We start from the raw sequence: 21,222 nt of genomic DNA, 5'->3' as shown, positions 1-21,222 counted from the left end.
ATTTGAATCTAGGACCTCCTATCTTCAGACCTGGTTCTTTAGCATTTGTTTTGTTTTTGTAAAGCCAGTGTAATATTTATTGAGAAAAAGGGGGTTGGATTTAAAGAACAGGGGATACTGAAGGTTTTATAACAGGGAATGGAGCAGTTGAAGGGAGAGAGGGAATATGGCTGCCAGTGAGGTAAAAGGACAGAGATGCCCCCTGCTGAGAGGCTATTTTTGAAAAATGGGGTTCCTGAGAAATGGGTCACTTATGATAGCTTGAGGGCATATGTTCTCTATAGATTGATGTTGCAGATACCCCAGAGTAGGTAAGCATGGACCCTCCTAAGGGACAAGCCTCCCCCCAGACTTAGTCACCCAGCAGAGATCCAATAAGGACTATTTATAGTTGAGTGGCTGTCCTGAGGTTCAGCTCCCTCTATATCCCCTGAAATGTTAGTCCTCTTATCTGACTGTGATATTCAAATAAATATAAATTTTAATAACAAGTTTGGATTGGGGAGGTATCAGGGAAGAGGGAATAGGTATTTCCCTAGATGAGGTTTGAGTCTCTCTCAGCTTTTGAGCTGGTGGAGGGTTTCTCTTATTGCTGTATATGCTATATCTGTGCTAACTTTCTTAATTTCAAAAGTCTTAGCAATAGACAGCAAGCAACAAGAAAAGTTCTGACTTTCAGAGCTGGTTGGGCCTGTCTCTTCAGGCTGATGCCCTAAAGACCAGCCTTACAATCCAAACTGCTTCCTTTAAGTCCTTTTGTCCGATGAACATGATCACATGGATCCAGGTAGAGCACACAGTTGGGAAATTCAGGAATAGAGCCACTTCTATCCAGAGACAGGGAGAGAGAGAGACTCTTTCCATTCCAGAGTCGGGAAGAAAGTGCTCATCACAAGACCAACTGCCACTCCCAGTTGCCCCTTTCCCCACCAACTGTCAGTCTTGTCAATATCTTCTCTCCAACATTCCACCTGCTGTTTGTTCCGACTCAGTGGCAGAAAGTCCAGAACTTGCTTTAGTTTTCCTTTCCACACCAGAGGTTGTGCACTCTTGAAGAATTTTTCCAGAAGGAATTTTAAAATAGCCTATAAAAACCCCTCTATCCACAAGCATTTATTATGTACCTACTGGGTTCCAGGATCTGGGACACACATTGGGACCTGTGCAGTTTAGGACCCCTTCCTCAGTTTTCAATTCTTTGCCATTGCAAAAAGAGCTTGGTTTTTTGATGAGTCCATTACCTCCTAGGGGTTCAAGAATAACTTCTATACATGATCCCTATATCTACATATCTCTCTAATTCTGAGTTGCTAAACTCCTTCACCTGAATATCCCACCAGCATCTCCACCTAAGCAAATCTAAAACCAAACACATCATCTTTCCTCCTAAACTTTTCATAACTTCCTTACTTTAAAGCATCCACTATTTAAGCAGTCATCTAGATTCACTACCTTAGGCTGTCCTCTTCAACTCTTCATTCTTCCTCAAAGTGCATATGTTTACATATTTTGCATATATATTCATACATATAAACTCTCTGATATCTCTTGTATCTATCTCCTTCCATCCATTCACACCAGAACCATCTTCATTCTGACTCTCCAATCTCTCCTTATTCCAAACCATCCTTCACAGAGTTATCAGAATGATATTCTTAAACTGCCATGTCACTCCTTTGAGAGCTTCAATGGTTTTGTTGCTTCTGAGATAAAAATAAAATCCTTCTGTCTGACATTTTAAATCCTTCACAATTTTATTACATTCCATCTTTCCAGTCCAAGCTTGCTTTGCTTCTTCCTTGTATATCCTACACATTAGCCAATTTGATCTATTTTGTATAACTGATACTCAACATTAAATCTCCCACCTTTGTACTGGCTGCTTCTTGCTCTTCCACTCTCAACTTCTACTTCTTGGAATCCCTGGCTCTATCCAAGGCTAAGTACAAATGAATCTCTTTCAAGTGGCTTTTACCAATCCCCCTACCTTATCCCAGTTTGTTAGTATTTTCCATCAGAAATTATTTTGCTTTTTCTTTTTTACTCATATTTTGCATTTCCTTCTCTGCCTACACTTTAACACTTCCTTCCAATTCTTCTTTGGGATGTAAACCTTGAGGGAGGAACAATTTAAATTTTGTTCCTCCTCCATGGCTACTGGAACACAGTAGGTAATTAATATATGCTTGTAGAATTGAATTAGATGCAAGCTGATTGCAAGAGACCAGTATAATTATTAATCCCATTTTGCAGATAGAGAAACCAAAGGAATGAATGCTTAATTCATGAGTTGAATCATGGCCAAACTAGAATTAAGCTAGGTCATTTTATGTAACCATTTTATATCCAAATGATCAAAATCTCTCCATGCCAGCAACTTCAACAATATTCAGCATTATTAATAGGTAACTAGGAATTCTATTATTGAAGATTGACATTTTTTAAGAAATGAACCAAAGAAGCAGAAAATAATATTTGTTCAAATGAACGTTAGCTCCCCCTGGAAATGATCACAATGGAAGAGTCCAACGACCAGTTAACTGTGGCATACGGGGCCCCCTGTATGAAAAATTACAGGGTTAGGGACATTCAGCCAATCAAGGAATCTGATTGGCTGAACAGTCTTAAGTGCTTTATAATTGTGTTTTTAGAGGACTATAGTTTAATGCCAGCCAAGGTTCACTATTTTAAACTGTGTCACAGTTTAAAAGGACTGCCTTATGGTCCTCTCTTTCAACCCTCACATTATGTAAATTGGTAAGAGTGTTATCTTGGGAGTTCCTGGTATTTGCAGGCTGTTTTAAAATTCCTTCTGGAAAAATTCCCCAGGAGTGCACAACCTCTGGCTATGCAAAAACCAAACCAAACCAAAAAGCAGGCAGTCTGCTTTCTATAAGCTGCCTTACATCCCAGGCTTTGAATCTGAGTTCTCTGGGAAAGACCACACCTGAACCAACCATCTTAATCTGATACATTATGGTGTTGTGGTTAAAGGATTATTTTGCAACACCTCACCTGTTATCTACCCTTGTTTCTCTGCTTCTTTTAGAGTATCCTCCTGTGTTCATGAAAGATGAATTTGGGTGGTGGTTGAATTATAAATTCATTTGGCATTATTATCACCATTGTGAAGATAGCCCAGACAGGTGGCTTGCCTAAGATTACATGACTAGTCAGACGAGTTAGTGACAAATTCTTTCTATTTATTTCTTTTTTATTGTCTTGCAAAGCCCACTTCCATATTGGTTATTGTAAGAGCACACTAATATGTAACCAAACCCCCCAAATAAAACCATAAATGCACTGATGTGAAAAATGACTCCAACAGTTCTTTCTCTAGAGATGGAGAGCATCCCCCATCTTAAATCTACCTAGATGTCAAAGATTTCTCCACGAAATCTTGACTATCCAAGGAGAATCTCTTAGAGCAAAACCCCTCCTTCAGCTTGATGGAAATTAAGGCAGAGTCAAAAATCTATTTCCAGCTCAAAGTAAAATCCAAGAAAGAAGGAAGTTTCAGTTATTTTCAGTTCAGACTCCCACAATTCCCTTCCTATCCAGAATCCTCTCCCAAGACTTATCTCAAATTTCCCTTCTTGAAACTAACCCTAGAAACCAGACTATCCTTAACTATATTCCTACAATGATTATGATTCTTTTCCCCCTTTATCTTGGAGTATTTTCTGTGAGCCTATATTTGAAAAAAGATTGTCTTACAGGGCAAAACAACAGATGAGTCAATCAAGAAGAATCTTCTGTATGCCAGACATTGTGCTATATACAGGGCTCCCTGGGGGAAAGGTAATGAAGGGACCTTTCCCTTCACACTCCCCTCCCCAACACACATTAGAACAGGTGCAGATATGGTCCAGTTTGTTGTTTCCTTTAGTACAGGGTCTTATAGGGAGGTAGACTCATCATAGACATAGGCTTACCTGGGGGCACATGAGCTAATGGCTCATAGCCAGGTAGATGGAAATTAATCTCTCTACATGATGCTTCTGAGCTCAGTGAGTCATCTTTACACTTCAAGGCCAATAGAAAGAAGCAGACTTCCAGGCCAGGGATCACCCTTATAACATATCCATGCAGTTTTAGCTTAGCCATCAATTAGAGTCATTGTGGCTGACACAAAACAGTCAGAAGATAATGGTACCTGCTCTGAAGTAGAGAGGGATTAGAAGCTTCCTCCCCCCAAAATGAATTGTCTAGGGGGTACTCAATTAAAAATAAATGCAAAGTAATGTGAGCAGCAGTAAACAACTGAAGGAATTCAGAAAGAATTTCAATAGTAGATGGTCCTTAAGTGTGAAGGAATCTGGGGGAATTAAGGAAACATTAGAGAGATAAGAGAATTTCCAAAAGTAGAGGATAGTTTATGCAAAGAAAAGGAAATGAGAAATATAATGTCATATGTGAGGGAACAATAAATAGGCCAGTTTGGCTTTGCATATAGTTTATGAAGAGGAGAATTATATTTTCCTGAAAAGATAGGGTAGAATAAGATTTGGAAGGTCTTTAAATGCCAGAGTTCATATTTTATCCCAGAGGAATAGGGAGCCATGGAAGCTTTTTGAGCAGGTAAGTTACATGGTCAGAAATTTCCTTTAGGAATATTAATTTTGCAGCTCTATGGAGGATGGAATGAAAAGAAGAGAGCCTGAGTGATGGGAGATCAATTGAGAGATTACTGCAATAGCCCAGAGGAAAAGTGGCAAGTGCCTGAATTAGAGTGGTGATTGTATGAGTGGAGAAAAAGGGACTAATGTGAGAGATGTTGAAGAGACAGAATAAGATAAGCCTCCATGGCTGACTAGATATTAGAGGAATGAAAACAAAGACCTAGGAATGGTTCTTAGGTTGTAACCTGAAATTTCGGAAGGATGGTAAAGACTTGGATGTAAAGAGGATGCTTAGGAGGAGTGGTGATTTCAAGCAGAGATGTCGAATTAATAGGCAGAAAATGGTGTGCAAAACTCCAAGGGCAGGCCAGACAAGATTAAAGTGTAATTGGGAAATGTTTAACAGAATAAATAAGAATACAATTTAACGTTAATTAATGGATTTCTTTTTTTTAAATTTTATTTCTTTTTTTGTTAAATTTCTTTTTTATTTTATTTTATTTTTTTTTGGTTACAATAATCACTTTATTTCTCTCCCTCCCCTCCACCCACCATTCCCGCAGCCTACATGCAATTTCATTAGGTATTACTTGTGTCCTTGATCAGAACCTATTTCCATGTTGTTTGCACTAGGATGTTCATTTAGAGTCCACATCCCCAACCATATCCCTTCGACCCATGTATTCAAGCAATTGTTTTTCTTCAATGTTTCTACCCCCACAGTTTTTCCTCTGAATGTGGATAGTGGTTTTTCTTGTAGATTCCTCCAGGTTGTTCAGGGTCACTGCATTGCCACTTATGAAGAAGTCCATTATATTTAGTCTCTGTGTAAAATATTTTCCTGGTTCTGCTCCTTTTGCTCAGCATCAATTCCTGGAGGTTGTTCCATTTCCCATGGAATTCCTCCAGTTTATCATTCCTTTCAGCACATTAATATATTCTATCACCAACATATACCACAATATGTTCAGCCATTCCCCAATTAAAGGGCTTCCCCATATTTTCCAATTTTTTGCCACCACAAAGAACGCAGCGATGAATATTCTTGTACATGTCTTTTTCCTTATTATCTCTTTGGGGTACAAACCCAGCAGTGCTATGGCTGGATCAAGGGGCAGAAAGTCTTTTAGCGCCCTTTGGGCATAGTTCCAAATTGCCCTCCAGAATGGTTGGATCAATTCACAACTCCACCAGCAATGCATTAATGTCCCAACTTTGCCACATCCCCTCCAGCACCCATTACTTTCTTTTGCTGTCATGTTAGCCAATCTGCTAGGTGTGAGGTGATACCTCAGAGTTGTTTTGATTTGCATATCTCTGATTATTACAGATTTAGAGCACTTTTTCATGTGCTTATTAATAGTTTTGATTTCTTTGGCTGAGAACTGCCTGTTCATGTCGCTTGCCCATTTGTCAATTGGAGAATGGCTTGATTTTTTGTACAATTGGTTTAGTTCTTTATAAATTTGAGTAATTAGACCTTCATCAGAGGTTTTTGTAATGAAGATTGTTTCCCAATTTGTTGCTTCCCTGCTAATTTTGTATGCATTAGTTTTGTTTGTACAAAAACTTTTTAATTTGATGTAGTCAAAATTATTTATTTTACATTTTGTGATTTTTTTCCTAGCTCTTGTTTGGTTTTAAAGCCTTTCCTTTCCCAAAGATCTGACAAATATACTATTCTGTGTTTGCCTAATTTGCTTATACTTTGCTTCTTTATATTCAGGTCATTCACCCATTCTGAGTTCATCGGTGTAGGGTATGAGATGTTGATCCAAATCTAATTTCTCCCAAACTATCTTCCAAATTATCCAGAAGTTTTTTTTTTATCAAATAGTGGGTTTTTGGTCCAAAAAACTGGGATCTTTGGACTTATCATAGACTGTCTTGCTGAGGTCATTTACCCCTAGTCTAGTCTCTTAGCCAATATCAAATTGTTTTGATGACCACTGCTTTATAGTATAGTTTGAAATCTGGTACTGCAAGTCCTCCTTCCTTTGCATTTTTTTTTCATGATTTCCCTGGATATCCTTGATCTTTTGTTCTTCCAAATGAACTTTGTTATCATTTTTTTCTAATTCAGTAAAGAAGTTTTTTGGTAGTTCAATGGGTATGGCACTAAATAAGTAAATTAATTTGGGCAGGATTGTCATTTTTATTATGTTAGCTTGACCTACCCATGAGCAATCACTGTTTCTCCAATTGTTTAGATCTAGTTTTAACTGTGTGGAGAGTGTTTTGTAGTTGTGTTCATATAGTTCCTGTGTTTGTCTCAGCAGATAGATTCCTAAGTATTTTATACTGTCTAGGGTGATTTTAAGTGGGGTTTCTCTTTCTAATCTTGCTGCTGAGCTGTGTTGGAGATATATAGAAATGCTGATGACTTATGCGGGTTTATTTTGTATCCTGCAACTTTGCTAAAGTTGTTGATTATTTCCACTAGCTTTTTAGTTGATTCTCTAGGATTCTTTAAGTAGATCATCATATCATCTGCAAAGAGTGATAGCTTGGTCTCCTCATTGCCAATTTTAATAACTTCAATTGCTTTTTGTTCTCTAATTGCTACTGCTAGTGTTTCTAGTACAATGTTAAATAGTAGAGGTGATAATGGGCATCCTTGTTTCACTCCTGATCTTATTGGGAAGGCTTCTAGTTTATCTCCATTGCAGACGATGTTTGCTGATGGTTTTAGATATATACTGTTTATTATTTTTAGGAAAGGCCCTTCTATTCCTATCCTTTCTAGTGTTTTCAATATAAATACGTGTTGTATTTTATCAAAGGCTTTTTCTGCATCTATTGAGATAATATGATTTTTGTCGGGTTGCTTGTTAATATGGTCAATTATGTGGATGGTTTTCCTAATATTGAACCATCCTTGCATTCCTGGTATGAATGCTACCTGGTCATAGTGAATAACCCTTGTGATGACTTGCGGGAGTCTTTTTGCTAGTATCCTATTTAAGATTTTTGCATCTATATTCATTAGGGAGATTGATCTATAGTTTTCTTTCTCTGTTTTTGACCTGTCTGGTTTGGGAATCAGTACCATATTTGTGTCATAAAATGAATTTGGTAGAATGCCTTCTTTGCTTATTCTGTCAAATAGTTTGTATAATATTGGGGTTAGTTGTTCTTTGAATGTTTGATAGGAATCATTTGTGAATCCATCTGGATGTGGGAATTTTTTCTTAGGGAGTTCTCTGATGGCTTGTTCAATTTCTTTTTCTGATATGGGGTTGTTTAGGTAATCTATTTCTTCCTCTGTTAGTCTAGGCAATTTATATTTTTGTAATTAATCATCCATATCATCTAGATTGCCATATTTGTTGCCATATAATTGGGCATAATGGTTTTTAATGATTTCCTTAATTTACACTTCATTAGAGATGAGGTTTCCCTTTTCATCTTGGATACTGTCAATTTGGTTTTTTTTCCTTTTTTTTTAATTAGACTGACCAGTGCTTTGTCTATTTTATTTGTTTTTTCAAAATACCAGCTTCTAGTCTTATTTATTAAATCAATAGTTCTTTGAATTTCAATTTTATTAATTTCTCCTTTGATTTTTAGGATCTCTAATTTAGTCTTCATCTGAGGATTTTTAATTTGTTCATTTTCTAGTTTTTTAATATGCATGCTCAATTCATTGACCTCTGCTCTCCCTAATTTGTTAATATATGAACTCAAGGATATAAATTTCCCCCTGAGTACTGCTTTGGCTGCATCCCATAGGTTTTGAAAGGATGTCTCATCATTGTCATTTTCTTCAATGAAATTATTAATTGTTTCTATGATTTGTTCTTTGACTAACTGGTTTTGGAAATTTGTATTGTTTAATTTCCAATTAATTTTTTATTTACTTCTCCATGTACCCTTACTAATTATTATTTTCATTGCATTGTGATCTGAGAAGTTTGTATTTATTATTTCTGCTCTTTTGCACTTGTTTGAAATTTTTTATACCCTAATACATGGTCAATCTTTGTGAATGTACCATGTGCTGCTGAAAAGGTGCATTCCTTTTTGTCCCTATTTATTTTTCTCCACATATCTAGTAACTCTAATTTTTCTAAGATTTCATTCACTTCTCTTACCTCTTTCTCATTTATTTTTTGGTTTGATTTATCTAGTTTGGATAGAGGAAGGTTCAGGTCTCCCACTAGTATAGTTTTTCTATCTATTTCATCCTTGAGCTTCATTAGTTTCTCCTTTAGTAATTTGGATGCTATGCCATTTGATGCATACATGTTGAGTACTGATATTTCCTCATTGTTTATACTGCCTTTTATTAGAATGTAATTACCTTCCCTATCTCTTTTAACTAGATTTATTTTTACTTTGGCTTTGTCAGATATCATGATTGTGACTCCTGCCTTCTTTTTATCAATTGATGCCCAATAGATTTGGCTCCATCCCCTTACTTTCACCCTATGCATATCTACCTCATGCATGTGATTTTCTTGTGGATAGCACATGGTAGGGTTTTGGATTCTAATCCACTCTGCTATTCACTTGCATTTTATGGGTGAATTCATTTCATTCACATTCAGAGTTATGATTACCAGCTGTGCATTTCCCAGCATTTTGATTTCTACTCCTAGTCCTGCCTTTTCTTCTTTAACTATCTCCTTCTACACCAATGTTTATTTTTAATCAGTCCCCCTAGTTCCCACCCTTATTTTACTTCCCTTTCTACCCCCCTCCCTTCTTATTCCCTCCATTATTTTCTTTGCAGTCTTTTTAAACTACCCCCAACCCTCTCCCTCTCTTATACTGCTTCCCTCCCCACCAGTCCGTTTGGTACCCCTCTACTCCCCTATAGGGCATGAATTTATTCTGTGCCCCAATGTATTGGATTGTTCTTCCCTCTTTGGGTCAATTTCAATGCACATAAGAGTTGAGTATTTCCTGTCTCGAACCTATTTACCCTTCCAGTGTATTGATGTTCTCCCCCTACCCACCATGAGCTTCTATGTGACATATAAATTTACCTCCTTTTGTTTCTTTTCCCATTTCTTTTAGTATTAACCTCTTTTTTTAGCTCTAGTTGTGTATATATATATATGTATGTATACACACATGTATATGCATTTATGCATACATATATCTATATACCTATTTATGTCTTGTTATTTCATCCTATACAGTTTGTCACTGTTCCCTCTAAGTGTAATTCTTCTAGCTGCCCAGGTGATAACAACAGGGTTTTTTTTTAAACCCTTGCCTTCCATCTTGGAGTCAATACAGTGTATTGGCTCCAAGGCAGAAGACTGGTAAGGGCTAGGCAATGGGGGTCAAGTGACTTGCCCAGGGTCACACAGCTCAGAAGTGTCTGAGGCCAGATTTGAACCCAAGACTTCCCATCTCTAGGCCTGACTCTCAATTCACTGAGCCACCCAGCTGCCCCCAGATAACATCAGTTTTTAAGAGTTACCAATGACCTCTTTTCTTATAGGGATAAATATCATTTTAACTTATTGAGTCTCTTTTTAAAAAGAGTTTTTTGTCTTGTTTTGTTTTCTTTTTCCTCTCTTTTTAAATTACCTTTTGATGGTTCTCTTGAATTCTGTTCTTGAACATCAAATTTTCTGTTCAGGTCTGGTCTTTTCTTTACAAATTCTTGGAATTCTTCTATTTTGTTGAATGTCCACACTTTCCCCTGTAAGAATATATTTGATTTTGCTGGGTAGTTGATTCTTGGTTGTAGACCTACTTCCCTTGCTTTCTGGAATATCATATTCCATGCCTTTAGATCCTTCAGTGTAGATTCAGCCAGATCCTGTGTTATCCTCACTGTGGTTCCATGGTATCTGAATGACTTTTTCTTGTCAACTTGTAATATTTTTTTCTTTGGTCTGATAGTTCTTGAATTTGGCTATAACATTCCTGGGTGTTGTTAGTTGGGGATTAAGTACAAGAAGTGATCTGTGGATTCTTTCAATCTCCACTTTTCCCTCTTATTTTAGAATATTGGGGCAGTTTTCTTGAATAATTTCCTATAGTATCATGTACAGGTTTTTTTCATTTGTCATGGTCTTCTGGCAGACCAATGATTCTTAAATTGTCTGTCCTCAAACCATTTTCTAAATCTTCTGTTTTGTGAATGAGATGTGTCATATTTTCCTCAATTTTTTTCATTCTTTTGGTTTTGTTTTATAGTGTCCTGCTGCCTTGTGAGGTCACTTAATTCTAGTTGTTGTATTCTGGTTCTTAAAGACTGGATTTTATCCCTGGCTTTTTGGTCATCCTTCTCCTTCTGGTCTGATTTTCTGTGGAGGTCATCTTTCATCCTCTTTGCCTCATCTTTCATCTCCTTTGCCTCATTTTCAAGATGGTTGATTTTGACTTTTAAGACACTATTTTCTGTTTCTCAGTGACTTATCTTAGTTTTTAAGTTCTTCTCCCAACTGTCTTCAGCCTCTATTGTATTTTGAACTGCATTTTGAGTTCTTCAAAAGCCTGGATCCAATTCGCTGGGATTTCTGATTTATCCTTTTCTGATCCCTCCCCTTCTGTTTCATTTGCTCTTTGCTCGTTGCCTGTACAGAAGCTGTCTATTGTAATTTCTTTCTTCTTTTTCTGTTGTTTCCTCATATTTACCCCCTTCTTTGCTCTCCATATTTGTCTGTGATCTTGCTCCTCTCATTTTTTTTTTGGTTTTGGGGGTTTCTGTCAGTCTCCCCTCTTGGAGCTTTGACAGAAGGTCTCTCCCTGCGGTCTGTGGGGGAGGGTGTTGTAGTTTGAGCTTCTCTGCCCTCTGGAGGCTTTTGATTAGGTTAAATTAAAGTCCAGCAGTCTTTAAGGGACGGTTGTTGGAGTTTGGGCTTCCCTGACCTCTGAAGACTTTTGATGAAATTAAGTTCAGCTGGGTTAGGCTGGATGTGCCCTGAGGCCAAAACCTCCCAGAAGGCTGGAGCAATATGGAGGGTCTTCACAGCTTTGTCCAGGCTGCCAGCTCTGTGCTCCCTCTCCAGATCCTTCCCTTCCACCTGTGTCGGTGCTCTGAGCCTGGCACAGCCCTGCCCACAAGGTACCCCCTCCAGACCAGTGCCTCTGCCTGCCCAGAGGTTCCTGCTGTCACTGGAGTTTTAGCGCTTTAAGTGTGTGTGGGGGGGAGGGGTCCTGGGACCTTCCTTCTGCTTTCCCCTTAAACCCTAATGTTCTTGGATTCCAGCTTTTGGGGGGGCATACCTTTTAAATTGAGTCCAGCAGGACGGTTCCTTGGCTCTGTCTTGTTGTTAGGTTTGATTTTCAGTTTCCTAGGAGCAGTCAGTTTGTGATCGGTAAGGAAGGGTTTTTGGAGGTCTGAACTTCTGCTGCTTTTAAGCCACCATATTGACTCCACCCTAATTAATGGTTTTCTAAGTCAATATGCTCCCAGAAGGATCCATTTATATATGGAGTTGGACATCACTGGCTAAAAGGAAATGATAATGAGTTCAGGTTTAGACATGATAAATTTGAGTCATCTATGAGACTTCCTGATAGAGATTTCATTGGTGATGTAGGATAGGAATTTAGGAGAGAGACTAGCATTATATGTAGATATATGTTGACTTGAGTTATCTACAGATATATGATAGTTGAATTCACAAAGTTGAAGAAATCACCAAGATAGAGTGTGGACAGAGTGCACAATAGGGCCCTGAGGCACACCTAATGAGGAGGGCTGGACATGGATGATTATCTTTTTTAAAAGTTTATTTATTTATTTGCCCCCTACAGGTAATTCATTTCTATATAAGTTATCTGAAGTTATATGATTCAAATTGTCTCCCTTCCTCCCTTCTCTCCACCTTCCTGGATCTGGCAAGCAATTTGATCTGGGTTATACATGGATTATCATGGACATGGATGATGATCTTGCAAAAGAAAGCTAAGAACAGTCAGACAAACAAGAGAATCACAATAGATCAGTGTTGTGAAAACCCAGAAAGAAAGGAGAGTCAAAATATCAAATGCTGCAGAGAGGTCAAAAAGGATAAAAACTAAAAGAAATCATTGCATATAGCATTATAGAACTCATTGCTGGCCTTAGTGAGACCAGTTTTGGTGGAATGGTGAGGATTAGAACCTGGATTATAAGAAACTGTGTATTTCCACCTCCAGAAACAGAAATGATGAATAGAAATGAGCAAGGCAGTTTTATTTTTACATTTATCTTTTTTTTTGTCAAACAATGCCATCTCTAGTGCAGGGAAGAGGACCAAGGTAACTATGAATTTTACTATAATAAACAAACAAATAGATATATTAAAATGTTTTAAGTGAGTGAGCAGTAAGAAAATGAAGGATATAAGTATATAGAGAGTTTTTTCTAGGAGTTGGACTGTGAAAGGGAAGAGAGCTAGAGAATGATAGTTTTTAAAGATCGCATATTTTTAGGCAACAGTAAAGAAGCCAGTGGATAAGGAGAGGTTGCAAATTGTGAAATGAAAGGTATCACAGAACAGAAAATCTCACTGAAGGGATGGAAGAAAAATGAGTTGATAGGCACAACTAGAAGGGCTGGCTTTAGAAAAGGGAGAGACTATCTCTTTTCCTGAGAGTAGGAACAAAGAAAGAAAAAATGGGAGGTGGTAGTGTTGTGATTTAAAGTATAGAACTGAAGGGGGGAAAAACCTTATTATAGATGACTTCAATTTTGGGGGTAGATAAAGTATGAGGTAAGATGGGAATAGGAGATGGTATAGGTGGCTTGAGAAAATAAGAGAAGATCTGGAGCAGCTGCCGAGAGGGATGCAATAGGAATTCAAGCAGGAAAGGGTAAAAGGCTTAGTGTACAGGCAGTCAACAAACATTTATTAAATACTTTCTGGGTTCTGCAGTGAGGATCACATTGAGACTGGATAAGACACATTTGTAATGGACCCAGTCAGTGTGGTTTTGTGGCTTCCTCCAGAGGCATTGAGCAATATGTAAGCAATAGAGATAATTGATGGCGGGAGTAATCTTCCACTGTGGATTGGAAAGGAATAAATGGTAATAAGTTATTGACAGTGAGGCAAGAGAATCAGAAGTAGAGGGGCAGTATAAAGCTACCTATGGGGTAATGATTTTGAAGAGAGTTAAGTAAGGCCAGAGCAGGGATGCTAGACTGGGGAAACTGGGAGGGAGAGAATACCTAGTGTTTGCAATGAAGTTGGAAAAGAAATTTAGAAAGGATGATGCACAGGAAGAAATGGAAGTAGGGAACGTTAGAGTCAGGTAGAAAGAAATAAGAGGTATTGATTATAGAGGAGAAACCCTTTGGGATGATAATAAGATTTAGAGTATGACCATGCAAGTGCCTAGATGACATAGAATGAACATGGGAATAAAGACTGATGAACTGGGAAGCAAAGGGAAATCAATATGTAAATTGAAATCCCCAAGTTTAAAGATAGGGGTTGGAGAGGAGAGAAAGATTATGATCCAGGTTCTGGACTTCTTGAGAAAGGACAGTAAATGATCTGGGGAGTTGGTTGATAGATAGCAGCTACCAGAACCTGGATAAAATAGCATATCTAGAATAAACTATAAAGAGGGGAGGTATTGAAGAATAGGATAAAAGTAGAGCCAGACGTGTTAGTGAGGAATAAGAAGCATGATCATGCCACCTTCCAGCTTATTGAGTCAGGGGATATGAGAAGAAATATCTTGTTGTGGAGAAGGTGGCTAGGGATGTCATGTCTTCTTGGGACATACAGATTTCAATACTTGCAAGTGGACAGAAGAACTGTGAGAAGAAGATATGTAATGTGAAGGGCAGTTTGGAATCTCCCAAGGAAATAATGAATGAATAGTATGAGAGATTAATAGCTAGGGAGTTTTCAACTAGGTAGCCTGTCATTCTAAATGACAAAGATTATTTTTTTCTAGCTTAATTCTCCATAATTCTGCCAGTGTCACTACTTTTTTATTTTTTTATTTTAATTTTAAAAATATTTTCCCATTTTTACTTAATTCATTTTCTTTCCCTCCACTCTTCTCTCCCCCCCTCCTGGAGTTGAACAAGCAATTCCACTGGATTATACAAATGTTATCACTTGATACCTATTTCCATATTATTCATTTTTGCAATAGATTAATCTTTTAAAATCAAAACCCCAAATCCTATACCCATACAAACAAGTGATAAATCATATGTTTTCTTCTGGATTTCTACTCCCACTATTCTTTCTCTCGATGTGGATAGCATTCTTTATCATAAGTCCCTCAGAATTGCCCTGAATCATTGCTGCTAGTAGCAAAGTTTATTACTTTGAATTGTTCCACAATCTTTCACTTTCTGTGTACAATGTTCTCTTGGTTCTGCTCATTTCACTCTGCATCAGTTTATGGAGGTTCTTCCAGTTCATATAGAAATCCTCTAATTCATCTAAATGACAGAGATTCTGAGTGAGACATAGCTCATATTTTGACCTATTGTTCCCAGAAGCAATGATCTAGTTGATTTTATTATCATTCACTGAGCACTAAGTGGAAGGCAGAGTGGGGTGGGGTGTGCATTGGGCCAGCAGGGCAGATTTTAAGATGCTCATGCTGACTGGGTCCTGGTCTTGGGGAAGGGCTGGAGGATAGATGGGGCAGAATTCAATTGTGGGGCCTAGCTGGTTATAGAGGGTTGAGGTGTGGTTTATTCACTCAAATACTCTTCATTTATTCTGACCCAGGGCCAGAATCCAGAAGCTTTAATCCTAAATGTACTCAGAGACTCACATGAAAAAAAGGCCAAATTCCTTAATATCTTGCTAACCAAGTTTGGAACACATGATCTATGGTTTGAAATTGTATGGCTTTTATGGTTCAGGTCTTTCAAAACAGTTTACAAAGTTTTATTTTGTTAAATTAAGTAGTAGATCATTTGTCCCTACAAGTTTTAAAGGATTAACTAAGAATGAATCGGTAGGGGGCAGCTATACACTGGGAGTGGATAGAGTGCCAGACCTGGAGTTGGGAGGACTTGGGTATATATCTGGCCTTAGACTCTTCCTAGCTGTGTGACCCTGGGCAAGTCACTTATCCCCAGTTGCCTAGCCCTTACCACTCTTCTGCCTTGGAACCAATACTTGTATAAATTCTAAGACAGAAGGTAAAGAATTTTTGTTTTGTTTTTAAAAGAATGAATGGACACCTATATGGTAAAATGGATAGTGTTCCTGGCCTGTTGTCAGGAAGATATCTTCTTGAGTTCAAATCATTTTATTTAATTTGATTCCCACAACAATCCTGGGAAGAAACCATTTTACAGATGAAAAAATTGAGCTTTAGAGGTTAAGGGACTTGCTCAAGTTTTTGAGGCAGAAATTAAACTAAGGTCTTCCAAATTCAAACCTTTATCCACTGTGCCACTTTAGGAAATCATGCTGAACTGAATTTGGTATATCATCCAAAATTCTCAGTCGTGCCCTGAGTTTCAGTTTTCTCCTCCATCAAACCGTTCTCCATAGCTGTTAACAAACAAACAAATAAATGAATGGATTGGAATTTCCCCCTCCTCCCTGGTACTACCCACCATTGACAGAGGTCTTAAAGAAACTGTTAAAGCCTGTGATCCTCAGACTAGAAAAGCTGCTGTCCCCTGCTCCAGTGCTGATTATAGCAAACCCAGAGTTTGGAAATGTACTGAGGTTCATCTACATGTATCTAGTCAGCTCACTTGCTTCTGTTGACTGCCACCTCGGGCTTGGTGTGCCCAGGGCCTTCCCTTCCACCTAACTCTCATGAGCCCTGACCCCAAAGATTTATGAGGCAGAGCTAGAAATCCTAGAAAAGAATTTTTCAATGAGGTTCAGATTGTGGATATGTGCCTGGGTTTTGGAGACAGTAAGGGGAAAAAAAAGTACTGTGAGGAGGATATAATATAATTCTAAAGCTCAGAAGGGTATGCTCTCTGAAGTTATTGATAGGCAGGCTGTCGGGTTTTTAAGTCTTATCTTCAGGGTAGCAGAGCTTAAATGTGTCAAAGGCCTCTTTCCACAGACACTGATTGTATCTCTGCAATGTTCCCCAGAGATTCATGTCCATGCAGAAGGCAGCAGTGGGCATTCCATCTTATTTTTTGGTCTTCTAATATTTTAAATATTTGCTAGATCTGTTGATTACCTAAATGCTTTTCTTCAAAATGCCTCCACTGGTCCCCAACTTTTACTGGTGATGCTGACAAGCTAGATAACAAAGGGCCCCTGGACCTCTGAGCCCTGCGTGAATGAAGCGGGCTGGGAAAAGATTCGGGGGTCTCCTGCTGGCAAAGGGCTGATCATGGCAAGCTGGCAGTTAGTGATTTTAGGTTTAAGGAGGATGTGAGGGAGGTGCTTCCCATGAGACTGTTCTGACAAGGAATATGGATGGCACTGAACATCTAGTTTAATTATCCCTGGAGATGGTCAGGGTTTGACATGATGGCCCATGGAAAAGAAACCCCGTGGTCCTCACCATTTCTGGGACTGATGTTTGGACTGCTCTTGGGGGAATTTGGCTGGCCAGGTTTGTGGAGCCTAAAGCCTTGTAGGGAGAATAGAATAGGAAAAGAGAAATGGATAAGTATTATGTGATTTACTGTCAGGTATGGAGAAAAATCAGCTAACGTGAAAGGTGAATCTTGCCTGTCAGATCTTAGAGAAAAAGAAAACAACTTTGAGAGAATACTTTTGATATTCAGAGATGGTTCATGCTGTGGGGCTTTTGTCTTTTCCAAATCGATCATAGAATCATAGCTCTAAAGTTGGAAGGGACTTTAGAGGCCATCAAGATCAAGTCTTTCAATTTACAGATTAGGAAACTGATGTGCAAGAAGCTGAGGGGTCTTGCTCAGGGGTACGTATATAGGCAGGGTCTAAGGCAGGATCTTAATTAGGGCTATAGTCTTGAAGTCAGATAATCTAGATTAGAGGTCCAGCTTTTCTAGAAACCAGCTATGCAACCTCAGGCAAATCACTCTCTGAATCTGTTTCTTCATTTGGAAAATGGAGAAACAATACTTGCCCTGCTTACCTCACATGGTGGCTGTGAGAATCACAAGGCATTTAAAGCACTCATGCTTTATATTCATCTTAAAACATGTTTTCCCTTGAGAGTCAATGTCGGATAGTAAGACTGCTGGACTCTGAGCCACAAAGAACTGTTTAAAAATTCCACTTCTGGCATTTGTTAGCTATGTGACCCTTTGCTTCAATTTCTTCATCTGTAAAATGGGGATTATAATAGCAACCACCTCATAGGGTTGTCTTTCTAAGGATCAAATGAGATGGAAATATATGGAATATATTTTAAATGAAGGGAAATATATTCCAAACTAACATATGGAAATCCCTTCATCAACTTTCAAGGATTACATCAATGCCAGCCATAATTAATATTATGAGTGACTTCATAAAAATCCTATCAAGGAATTAAAGTATCAGTCTCCCCATTTTATACATGAGAATATCGAAACTTTTAGGATGAAGTGAGTTGGCCGAGATCACACAATAAATTGCACACAAAGGATTCAGACTCGGTGTTCTAACCCCCAAGCCAATGCTTTTACCATTATATCACAATAACAACAACCACAACAAAAGTGATCACTACAAAAATATGGCAATTAGCAGCTATATAGCATTTCATGATTTTCAAAGTACACTGAAAAATATCTCATTTTGTCTTCATATCAACCCTAAGAGGCAGATGCTATTATTATCCTCATTTTACAGATGAGGAAAGTGAGGAAGATGGAGGTTAAGTGACTCGTTGAGACAGAGAGACAAAGAGAGAGACACAGACTTATAAGCTCCCACCCAGCTTCCCTCAATATTAGTTAACCAATTAAAAACTTCTTAATATCAACTAACCAATAACTTTGAAAGATATTTACTGAGATGGCAGAACAAGCATTAAAGTATAACAGTATTGCCCCAAAGTGGAAAGTGATCTCCTTGCTTGGTTCCAGGAGAAAGAGGGCTCAAGTTTAAAGCAATTGTTACAAAACAAGTTCACTTCTGGCTATTGTGTAGACAATTGCCTTTAGGACTGGCTGGCAGCTTGAATCACTGCTGGGCTGGCTTAGACATCCAACTTTTCAGAGCTGGCTGCTTACTAGACCTTTCTACTCTTGATACTGTAGCCTTCTAATGTTGAGGGGAGTTTTGATAGCTTTTCCAATCTTTTGAAGCTCACAAGGTCTTAAAAATAGGTTCATTTCATCTTTGATGCTCATTTACTTAAGATCAGGAAAGAAAGAATACAACAGAAGCAAAAGCTTTTCTTCTTTCTCAACCTCAATACTTGGAAGCCACAGAAAGAGGGAGAGACAGAGAGACAGACAGAGACATACAGACAGTGACACAGAGACAGAGAAAGAAGAAGAGACAGAAGACACACAGAGAGGTTGAGTTCATCTCTTCCAGCTTTTTTTATAGGCACCCCTCAGTCCCAGTTCAGTATCCAATTAAATTAATTTTTACTAATAGAAAATAGCTAGAGGGTACTTGCATATACTCTGAAATGGGCAGGGAAATGTTCTTTCATACATTTTCAGAAGCACACAACTCATCAAGCCTTCATATGAATTGACATCCTATAGAACAGGGTTTGTGAGCCTTTTCCCAGTTTGAGTGCCCAGAGGGCAAATTCAAACTTTCTGTGAGCCCCTGGATTACCAGAGAAAGTTGAAGGAGAACGTTCTTGCTTTGGGAGGCTGTTCAGAGGATGGGGCATGCAAAAAATGTCCTCTGGCACTGAGAAGAGGGAGAATGGAGCAGCTCCCCAAGTGCCAGCTGTGCATGTGTACCATGGCTTCACCAATGAGATTTTGGAGTATATTGTACAAACTCTAAGGACTGGAACTTCATTGACCAATCCCACATTACCAATTGTTGCTGTTGTTGTTCAGTTGTGTCTGACTTTGTCAATGATGTTTTCTTGGCAAAGATACAGTAGTTTGTTTTTTCCCTCCCCAATGTGTTGCCATTTTGCAGATGAGAAGTTGAGGCAACTAAGAGTTAAGTGACTTGCCTAGGGTCACATAGTAAATAAGTGTCAGAGGCCAAATTTGAACTCAGATCTTTCCAACTCCAGACCTGGTGTTCTATCCAGTGTGCCACCTGGCTATCCTTCCCACATTACATTTGGAACCAGATTTTTGAACATGAGGAAGAAAAGAAATAGTATCCGGTAACATAGTATGCCTATGTCAGACCACTATGACCAGGAGTAAAATGTTTGATTCTTCTTAGTGATAGATTTAAGGCTCCTGTTGGATGGACTAGTCCTTATACCATGTTTCACAGAATGATTCTGCAATGGGCCATTCCTTGCAAAGCTGTCCTAATGATAAATTCCAGTTTGGACGTGTGGATTTTGAAATGAGAGTGAGACATTGAAATGAAAATATTCAAAATATCCAATAGGTAGTTGAAGGAACAGGGCTAAAGGATCTTAGGACTCAGTAGGGCTAAGAATTTGAGAATCATTTGTCAGAGGTAAATTTGGGCAAGTGCTTGAGTACACTATGGATAATAACTAAAATTCCTTTATCTTTTAGCTAGAAAAATTGTACTTTGAAGGAGTAGAAATAAAAGCCAAGAAGAGTAGAGTACATCATGGGGGAAAGCCCTAAAATGTAGTCTTGTTATCAGAAAGCCCAAGTTCAAAACCTGGTTCTGGTATTTTCTAACTTTGGAGCCTGAGCAAAGTTACATAACCTTTTTATTTCTCATTTCTCTTATCTGTAATTAAGTGACCAGGGAGGGCCACTGGCTAAACTTAATTCCTAGAATGCTCTTCCTCTTCACCTTCACTTAGAATCACTGGATTCCTTCCATGATTCATATAAAAATAACTCTGCAAGAGCTCTTTCTTATTTCCATTTCCCTCCATTCACCTTCTCATCTGGTTGCTAGTGCCTTCCCCTCAAAGATGGTCTTTCAGCTACTCTGTATGGATCTTGTATGTACACTGTTATAGACAGAACATTTGTTTTCCATATTACACTGTAAGATCCGTGAGGGTGGGGACAGTATTTTTGCCTTTTCTTTGCATCCTAGAGTATGTAGCACAATGCCTGATGTAGTAAGCATTAAATAAATGCTCATTGGTCAGTTGTATGACAAAAGACAAAAATTTTACCTACTTCAGTCACTTTGTTCCTATGGAGGAAAAGATAGACAGGCATCAGCAATCAAATTTTCTTCCAGAAAACCCAGTTATAAGATTCTCTCATTGGAATATAATGTTTTAAAACCCGGGTCCATGGCCGACTTACTTTAATTAATATTCAAGTGCTAAATTCCAAAACTACAAAGGAATTTAGATCATCCCTTGGCATTCCTTGCAATGGTATTTGACATGTGCTTTTGGGGTCAATGCACCACTGAGTTGAAGTTCCAGAATATGGCTATTATTGAGTGGAATGTGTTAAAACTCCAAAGAAGAACATGTGAAAGAGGGACATTCCAATAAGGTTCCCAGGGTCTCTTTGTTAGCTGGGAGCTTGGGATGATGTCCATGAGGAGTCTTGATGTTATCATGGATCATGTTAAATTTGGAAGCTTATTCTTTGTAGTTCATCAACTTGGATGTATGGTGAAATTAGATCAGCATGGAAACATGCTGCTGGGCAATAGAAATCATTAGCTGG

At 38.4% G+C, this 21,222-nt stretch overlaps 1 long non-coding RNA gene across 1 annotated transcript in view; it reads right to left on the bottom strand.

Moving 5' to 3' along the window:
• Positions 1-20,936, bottom strand: part of LOC107649824 (uncharacterized) — a 39,514-nt gene extending 18,578 nt beyond the window's left edge. The window contains exons 1-2 of the long non-coding RNA XR_001624149.2: positions 20,716-20,936; positions 15,939-16,054 (exon numbers count right to left, since the gene is read on the bottom strand). This is a non-coding gene — a long non-coding RNA (uncharacterized LOC107649824). The remainder of the gene's footprint in view (positions 1-15,938; positions 16,055-20,715) is intronic.
• Between the last annotated feature and the right edge of the window lie 286 nt (positions 20,937-21,222).

The sequence above is a fragment of the Monodelphis domestica genome, chromosome 8 (genome assembly GCF_027887165.1).
Source record: "Monodelphis domestica isolate mMonDom1 chromosome 8, mMonDom1.pri, whole genome shotgun sequence".
Lineage (NCBI taxonomy): Eukaryota > Metazoa > Chordata > Mammalia > Didelphimorphia > Didelphidae > Monodelphis > Monodelphis domestica.
The sequence above is the reverse complement of the archived record's forward strand: the minus strand, read 5'-3'. Positions and strand labels throughout refer to the sequence as shown.